General features: G+C 41.3%; 1 protein-coding gene across 1 annotated transcript in view; it reads left to right on the top strand.

Moving 5' to 3' along the window:
• LOC106806770 (hemerythrin-like) overlaps window positions 1-9,871 on the top strand; it is a 33,889-nt gene that overhangs the window by 11,516 nt on the left and 12,502 nt on the right. The window lies entirely within an intron of this gene.

The following is a 9,871-nucleotide window of genomic DNA, read 5'->3' as shown; positions in this document are numbered from 1 at the left end:
CTGATTAGATGTCGTTGCAAGAGTGTTAAGGCCATTCTGAGATTATTGTCGTCATTCTTTACTGCATGGGAGTGGGACGCGATATGTGACAAGAATTCGATTCGGTCTCTCTCTCTCGTCGGTTGTCTCTCAGGGGTCTGGTACAAACGGCTACAAAGTGCGTATATATGTTAAAGGTGTCCTAATGACTTTTAGATCATACGTTTCAGTGCTCACCTATTTACCGTAAAGATATGCTCCGCAATTAATAACTTTTTGCAGTCGTTGCGCGCGGCCAATCTTGGTATTCTTCTCCTTAATGGGCCTCTTACGGAAAAGAATTAAATCAGTTTTGGCACTATTATCTGAAAATCATTATTAGTATACCCTTAACTATCATATACGCCCCACTTTTCCGTGCCTTTACACAATCAAAATCAAAAAAAAAAAAAAAAAAAAATAAAAAAAAAATAAAGAAAATAAAAAAAAAAATACAAAACAAAAAATACAAAAAAATAAAAAAAAAAAAAAAAACAAAAAAAAAAAAAAAAAAAAAAAAAAAAAAAAAAAAAAAATATCAACAAAAACAAAAAAAAAAAATAAAAGAAAAAAAACAAAAAAAAAAAAAAACAAAAAACCCAACAAAAAATCAATAAAACAAAAACATCTAAACAATAAAAATAACAACATACATACAATATCAAAACTACAAATACACAAAAAAAAAAAAAAAAAAACAAAAAAAAAAAAAAAATAATACAAAAAATACATAAACATAAAAACATAACAAAATCATACATAACATACAATCAACTACAAAAAAAAAAATACAAACAAAAAAAAAAAATAAATAAAAAAACAAAAAAAAAAAAAAAAAAAAAAATCGCTCTCTCAAAAAACCCCGCTCTTCTCCTCTCCCCTACCGATCCTTTCTTAATATTTACACATGCCTTGCTCCGTAGGCGAACTGTAGTCCATACCCATGCACATATAATCTCTTCAGGCTCACTCAATCAGGCATCCACACGACCCAAATAGTACCTCTTCTCATGGTACATGCTCTATAGTGACCACTTTTTAATTATATAATGTAGTAACAGTCGTGATCTTTACTACCCGCTTCGTCGTTTGACAACTTTATCCAGGGCATAGCTATTCTATCTATTCTCATCCTCGCTCCCTTCCATCTTCACCAATCGCTCGTGCTCCTGCTCTCTCTCTCTCTCTTACCTCTCTCCTCTTTCTCTCTCTCTCTCCCCTTCTCTCTCTCCAGGCTAATCATTATCTACTACTCTCTTTCTCTTCTCTCTCTCCTTTCCATTATAATCTATTCGATCCTTCTTCCTATTCTATCCCACATCCATATGAGGACACGTAATTGATACTATGCAAACATTACATACCTATTTTCCAACGCTTGTAATTCCCTAATTTTATCTTCTCTTTTTCATTCACTTCTTGCCGCATCTTTCTCCTCTGCCCTCTCTTTTCTCTCGCTCTCCTAGTTGAGTTATCTCTACTTCTCTTCTCTCTACGTGTCTCTCTCTCGATCCCACTCTGGGCCAATTCTTAAAACTCTCTTCTCCTCCTCTCCGCCCTGCCCTCTTCTCCAAATCTCTCCCTCCTGCCGATCAAATTGCACCTCCCTCTCCCCCTCCCCTCTCTCTCTCTCTTTTACTATATATCTCTCAATCATTCTTGACCCGTTTATTACCACATCCCCATGATTCGCTACAGCCCGTCCGTCTCTCTCCCCCTGCCCATTTCATCCTCATTCACAACCCTTCCACCCTGTGTTCTTCTACGACGTCGATTCGCAAACCGCCTCTTACACACGTTGATCGAATGTTTCTTACAATACTGAAGAAGGCACGCATCATCCTAGAGAGTGAATTGCAGAACTCTCCCCGCATCATCTCCTGTTCCCCTCTCTCCCTTTCGAGAATTTCAGGCTTGTCTCCGTCCACTCTTATCGCTACACTATGAAGTGGTATTTATCAAGAATGAAGTTTACAACGCTGATGATTGCTGTGTGCATGCATTGCGATTCTTCGATGTTCTTCGTACCTCCCACCCCTCCTCCACCTCTCTTTCTCTGCATTGGTTTTGTAGTGCAGTGCATGCTTTCCTCTTCCTCCCCTCTCGTCCGTCCCTTCCAATTCTCTCGTGACCCTCTCCCCTCTCTTGCTCTCTCGTGCTTTCTTTCTCTTCTCTTTTTGTCTCATTATTTTTCTCTACTTTATGTTGTCATTTCTCCTCATCCTGTCCTGCACACCCTGTTACATAAACCTACATCACTGCAAACCGTCTCTCTTCTCTGCCTTTTGCCCCTGAATGTAATTCTAGCATACCTCTGCTTCCACCTCTAGCAAAGGAGCGGCTATTTGTGTGGCTTGTGATCACCACTTATGAAGGCACAGGTCCACCACGGAGGCGAAGCAGTAAGTAATAAATGATTCTGATGAGTTGTGTGTCTTGAAAATCATCGGCCAGACACCCCTACGAACAATGCACCTAGCCCGAGTCCCACGAATGGACTTATGGCTATGCCTTACGCATGGCAACAAAGTTCACTAGAAGCCGCCGACTTAATCAGCCCTCATCAATGCGAAGAAAATGCAAATACAGATGCTCTAAAAACAAAGAACCGAAGACCCGACACTGTAGAAACCGTCGCCGTAGTCATCCCTGAATATCAAGGATCGACACGATAGCCAGCAGAGGCCTAGCGTTAGCTAAATAGCAGCATGAGTAAAGTGTCGGTTAGGTGGTGTCTGTGGGGGGTGTGTCTGGTAAAATCTGTGGTGTGTGGATTAGCAATACACGAATAAGTTTCATTATCAAAATTGATCTGAGAGATGAGAATGAAAAGATCATTATTCAGAATGATGCTGTTTCTTAAACTTTTCCTCGACGAGCATGCGAGTAATACACTATACATCGAGGAAAATCATTGACACATTATTAGCTACGTATGGGTGGCATTGCTCCCCCCTACAACGCTGATGCAGCGGAGTCTTCCCTCTGCCTATAAAACGCAATCCGCCTGTGTGTTGCAGCCATCATCAATTATTCGCGTTTAGTTATCTGAGAATTTTGCTTCCGACAACGTGTCAAACACGCATGGAAATAAAAGCGTTTCCAGCTGCCGGAGGCCTTTTTGCTTGGACGATGAGTTTCTCCGTTCGGCCGTACAGTACAAGAACTTTAATAACCCACCCCCGTATCACCGTGTGCTGTGATAATTTCTGAGAGTGCAAGTAGGCTACAGCTAGTTTTGGGTTTAATGAAAAATGAATACTCTGATTGCTGCTGCATTAGTGAGTAATTTCTGCCTATAATCTGTTTACATATTTATGATCGTTGTTGTGCTTGTGTGTTCTGCCTGTATCGGCCTAAGTATAGAGAAAGCATAGTTTTGAAAACGCTTCCCCATAATAAATCTCAGTAAAATAACAATCAAGGTTATAAATAATTAATCATAATTAAATGTTTAAGATGCTGAGATAGCGATCGACTGTGCGTCGCTGCGTTAACATTCATATAGTGCGCATATATCACCGTTACAATATATTGGGGCCATTACTTATTATTATTGTGTGTTTAAGTATAGTATTGTATGTTATTTATTATTATTATTATTATTATTACAAGTGGATCTCGCATTAGCCGGTGCTCCAGGGTTGGCCGTGCTCCCAACCAGGACATAGCGGATTCAATCCCAGAATTTTGCGCAGGATGTGATGCTGTTCCCCAGGGTTTAGTGCCCAGTAGTGCGATTTTCTGCACTTCGTGGGCAGTGTGGTGGCCAGGGAGATACTTGAGGTTCTTCTTAAGACCATTCTTTATAGAGCCAAAGGCTCCAACCATCACTGGCACAATTCTCGTCTCGTCTCGATCTGTCTGCACGGTCATATCCCACTTTATGGTAGTATCTCCAATGTTGGTAACTGGTCTCGGAGTATGTTCATACCACTTTCCAGGTACTTGCTCATCAAGTTCATTGCAGATGAACCAGTGCAGATAGCTGGCTACCTTGTTATGGCGGGTTGTGTACTCGGTTGGGGCCAGCACTGTGCATCCGGCGATGATGTGGCTGATGGTCTCCTCTGCCTTGCTGCACATTCTGCACTTGCTGTTGACCTGTTGCTTGAAGATGTTGCGTTGATGATATCTGGTGTCGAGTGCTTGGTCCTGGGCTGCAATGGTCAGGTTTTCTGTCTCCCCCTTGAGCCCGGAACTACTCAGCCAGGCAGCGCTTTCAATCTTGTCGACAAATGGCCTGTCGAGGCTCTTGTAGTATTTTCCATGCAAATGCTTGTTCTTCAATACCTCGATCTTCTCTGCTTCCATTATTTTATTATTATTATTATTATTATTATTATTATTATCATAGTTTCTATTTAATATTTCAACGAAAATTTCTATTGCAATGACTGACGCTAAATAACACTGTTGGTATCAAACCGATTGACAACTGTAATAACTACTATAACTACTATAGCTATAATTCCTACGACTATTATAACGCCTATTACTGATATAACAGATACAACTGTTAGAACTACTATAACTGCTATATTTGCTATGACTACTATAACTGTCTATTGCACGCTCTACCACGCTAGAACTACTTCTACAATATCATAGAAGAACTTTTCCTAATAAATTCTTTGATATCTCATAATCATCAATCGATCATATCACATGAATAACGTGCAATAGATAATCACACTTGTAATTATCTCGTTACTTGTGGGTTTTTGCTTCTAGTACAAGGAGTTTGACGAGGAGCACCAGGATCTATTTAAGATCGTCTCGGAGATCAATAATAAACGCAACTCTGCGAGTCATCTGAAGAAATTCAAAGAGTTGGCGATGTCTCACTTCCTCCACGAGGAGGTAGGTGCATAATATCAACATAGTTGAAGTTAAGTATCCACGGCCGTAGCCTAACTAAATGTCTATGGTGTTGGTTCTGTGGGGTGCACAATTTATAGTAACTCGATTGAGAAATATAACGAGGAAGATGCGAAGCACTCAGTCTACCTACAAAGTATAAATTTTCAAGATTTAATTGTATTTTCCTCTAGAGTCTAAGAGAGGGCCAGCCTCCCCTTTGTCCCCCCCCCGTAATGTGAAAAAAACCGTTAAAAAAGACCTATAACATAATCGGCTACAATAGTCCCTATCGCATGTACAGTCCCTATCGTACAATAGTCCCATACGATCAGCATGTCCTACTAAAGTTACGGCATCAATCCGCATCAGGTTCGTGCAAAATGTATGTAACGTAATCACGCAGTATAAAACTCATAAAGTATAGTGTATAAAAGTATAAAACTTATATATCACGTAAAGACCTAGCCCTGTCCGTGCAGCCATTGGCTCTGCCACAGGGCTGGTAATAAAGGTCAATATGTCGTGTTAAAATGTCCTGTTCAATAATCGTACGTAGTAGAGCACGCACGCACGCCGCATGCACACACGCGCACGCAGGCGCACGCATACACACACACCGCATCGTTCGTCAGTGCTGCCATACATCAAAAACAACAAAAAAAAAACAAAAAAAAAAAAAAAAAAAAAAAAAAAAAAAAAAAAAAAATATCAACTTACTCGCCCGTTGGACCTGTCTTCTACTGTATACCCTAGAAGTATCTGCCCTAATATATTTTAGGAATGTGCGCCAATCGTGTGAATAAGTAGGACATCAAATAATACCGCGATTACTATCTTTGATAATAGCACTTCATAGTTAGCGTATTATATATTATTCTCTCGGAAACGACGTGTCATGGTACTATATTTGGATGCTCTTAGCCTATAGGTAGCCTGTCAATAATATTTTACTCTTTCTGTCGACTGAATTAATCTCAACATGCGAGTGCTGGAAGTTATATTTCATGTACTTGTGCCATAAATGATTTAATATTGCTACGGTGGAGAGGGGCAGATTAATGAATAAACTACCCACTGAGGTGTGATATTGAGCTAAATCTCCTATTCCTAAAATCCTCTATTATGCATAAACTATTGTTTCACGGGCTAATCTTGAACCTACAGATGCTTTAACACTTTTGCGTTGAATCGACGCGCGCTTCGGTTTATCTACGGCTTATTTATTGATAGCGCGCAAGCTAGGTTACGAATTTTGCACAGCACGCTGCTCTCAAAGTCAAACGTGTTTGGACTGATCAGCGCGCGAAACTGTCCGCAGTGTAAGCGTACCCTGGATGTGTGATGTGCATTGCCCGCTGTGGACATTCCATGCCGCGCAAACTGAATTCGCTCCCTCAGTTATAATTTAAAGTAAAAAATTTAATCATGTTAAATGCTTGGCCCCTTTTTTTCTCTGCAAAAACAATTGCCGCAGGTTTTGACAATGCTGTAATGCATTGCGCGAGCGGACCAGTCCAAATGCACGCAAAACTGAATTTCACTGCTTCATTATTATACATGCTAATTAAAAATTTAATCATGTGCGATGTTTGCTTTTTTAAAACCACTTACATGCACGTGTTTAAACAAATCCTTGGTCATGATTCAAACAAGCTCTTGCCGATGTATGTCAAATGTAGACAAGATAATTGTAGTAGCGCATGCGCTATGATACGCATATAAGCACGCGACAGCTGGTGAGAGTGGCCAAATGCGAGCGGAGAAATGAGCGAGGGCAGGGAGGACTTGAGCATTCGACACGCTCTTTAGCTTTGACTGTATAGTTAATTCCAATTTAAGAAATATATCGTAGTAGTAGTGTCAGACAATATTATTAGTGCTGTTACTAAATTACAATAACAATCGATATTTATATTAATAATAAAATCATTTCGAGCTTGTTAGAACGAGTGTTTGTTAGGCTATTTCACTATTTACACTAATATTAATATTAATATTAATATCATCGCTCAGTTTTAGTGTCAGTACGAGTTCCGCCGGCTTTAATAATTACAATCTATATTAATATGTAATGTTATCATTAATAATAATATATTATTTAGTATTGCATTAGCGATTAGGGCTATACGTAAATGTTATTGGCTGTGGCAAGGTGGGTCTACGTCTACTCCTTTGTCGTTTCAGGACGATATCCAAGTTGTTTCACGACATGTAGCTTAAGATGCAACATTAGAACATCGTAAACATATAAACATGTCAAACACGGTAAACATGTAAACAGCGTAATCAGTAAATACTGGTAAACATGTACAATTGTAATGTGTAAGTGTTAGCGGTTTATGTTGGGATCACGGCAAAGCGCTAACATACAGCATGCGAACATGTAACATGTCTAAACACCATTACCGGGGGATTAAAACAATAAGTAGAAAATACGCATTTGCTACGGGCCCCGTGCGTTAGGGGGGCCCGTAATATCATGAACTACCTAACTAGTTAAATTTTCGTTATTATAAAAAAGTATTAATTTTAGTATACCCGTAAACATTAATGACAACTAATGAGTCCTGGCAGCAGTTGTTGGTTATCAGGTAAATTTATTCAAATCTGTATTAGATTTAGAATTAATCTGTTAAATATTATGTCGTTCTCCATTATTTTTTTAAATTTGATGGCCCCTTTATAACATATGCTACAGACCCCGCACTAGACCTAATCCAGGCCCTGCCGTAAAACACGCGGAACAACAGTAAACTTCGAATGAGCGGGTGGACCGGATGTGCGTATTAGCGCTATTAAAAAAACCTGCCCCGTGTACACAACAAGCTCGTGGACATAAATCTCGACCTCCTTCGGTCTCGTTCTGAGGTACTAAGTAACGTCCACGCCGACTATGCCGCATTGACTGTTCTAGAGAGGAACTGATAGTGCGTCGTTGAGAGAGTGTTAAGGCTGCTGAGCATATTCGCTTCGCAGTACTGCATGGGATTGGCCAGCGGAATCAACTTGTGAAAAGAATTGTGGGGTTTTGTGGTAAACGCCACAAATTGGCCAGTATATGATGTTAAGGCGTTACTAAATGATTTTAGGATGATACGTAGTGCCAAGCTATTTTACGAAGATAGCCGCAATTAATAGATTTTTGCAGTCGTGCGGCGGCATTCTTGGCATTCTCTATTATAATGGCGCGTTACGGCTCAAAAATTAACAATCAGCTTGGCAACTATAATCTGAAATCAATGTTATTATACCCTTAACATCATATACGCCCATTTTCGGGCCTTTACCACAACCCCACGTATCCTTCTTAATATTTACACATGCCTTGCTGCCGCTAGGAGACGTGTAGTCAACCCTGTACATAACGCGTCACGCAAATGCAAACGCACAAAAGTTACCTTTTATGCGACACGCTGACCACTTTTAGTGAGTGACAGGTATAACCGGTTGCAAAACTTTATTACCAGGGAAATGTTTATCCACACCTGCATGTTTAGTCTGTTTCATTTTATCTCTCTTTATCATTTTGCTTTCTGCCGATAATTGCAATGATCGCGATTGCATTGATGACGCGTGCATTAGGCGTCGATGATTGTGATGATTGCGATGCATTGCGATTCTTGTCAGTTTTTGCATGCATTGGTTTTTGTGTTTTGTCTTTTTTTTTACGCGCTCTGAACTAACCTGCGTCATTCTTCGTTGGGCATGTAACGCGCGCGCGTTGTCGTGGGGCCTGTGTGTGTCGGTGTGTGTGTTGTGTGTGTGTGTGCTGTTGTGTGCGTCTGTGTGTGTGTCGCCTGTGTTGTGTCGTGTGTGTGTGAGGTGTGTTGTCGCTTGTGTGTTGTGTGTGTGTGTGTGTGTGATGTAGTGTATGTGTGTGTGTGTGTGTGTGTGTGTTGTGTGTGTATGTATGTGTGGTGTTGTGAGTTTGTGTGTGTGTGTGTGTGTGTGTGCTGTGTAGTATGTGTTGGGTGCCTGTGTGTGTGTTGTGTGGTGTGTGCATGTGTGTGCTGTGTGTGTCGGCTGGTGTGTGTATTGTGTGTATGTTGTGTGTTGTGTGTGTTGTGTGTCCCATGTGTGTGTGTGCGACCATGACTGTGCGACATGTCGTATGGCCCGCCATCTAGCAACCGTGAAGGTGAAGAGATCAGTAGCTAACGACGGCATACACTATGTACCAACAATTACAACACCAAAGCATTTTGCAAACCATATAGGTCACGCGATACAAAAATCAGGGTCAGTTACAATAAAAATAATGCGAGAAAAAAAAAGACAATTGCCGAAGAGCAGGCCCAGCGCCATGCTTCACGAGCCAAGATGGCGGGCCGTCGTTGGCTCGCAGCGCCTCGCTGTCGGCAGACAGAGCAACCGGACAGCGTAGCCGCCAAGAAGCTATGCGCCGAAGATAAAGGCCGTCGCGACGAAATGTAGAAGATAAATAAGCATGATATGTCTTTACGCTCGTCCTTTTAATACCGATCGATGATTGGATCAGCGGGCGTGGCGCGCTGGAGTGCGGGTGTTTGCGGGATAGCGTTTCGCAAACGCCAGCCATAAACGGGTGTGGTAACTCAGGACCCGGTCACTGCGACACGAGATCGGGTTCCAGAAGCCGGTCTACACGGCTGAAGCTGACCGCCGATTGCAAGGCCGTTCGTTTGAAGTCGATTAGCTGCTTGCGTGCGCGCGTGTTTTGATTGATGTGCATGTTTAACTTCCTATCCACCTTTTCTCCCCGCATCTACAATCTTCCGCCATCTTTCCATTCTTTCTACAATAACAGGTGGCTACTAATTTACTAGAAATACACCGCACCCACTTGCGTGCTTTGTACGTTAGACCCATATAATAAATTATCCACACAGCACAGGCAAAGCGCACGTCACATCACACGCGCCACACGCCGTTACATGCATCGAGAGGCATAACCCACATTAAAATAAACGAGCGACACGGCCAACGCGCTCCACACGATACCACCCCGCCA

This window comes from Priapulus caudatus, unplaced genomic scaffold (assembly GCF_000485595.1).
Source record: "Priapulus caudatus unplaced genomic scaffold, Priapulus_caudatus-5.0.1 Scaffold9, whole genome shotgun sequence".
NCBI classification, from domain to species: domain Eukaryota; kingdom Metazoa; phylum Priapulida; class Priapulimorpha; order Priapulimorphida; family Priapulidae; genus Priapulus; species Priapulus caudatus.
This window is presented reverse-complemented; position numbering and strand designations above follow the sequence as displayed.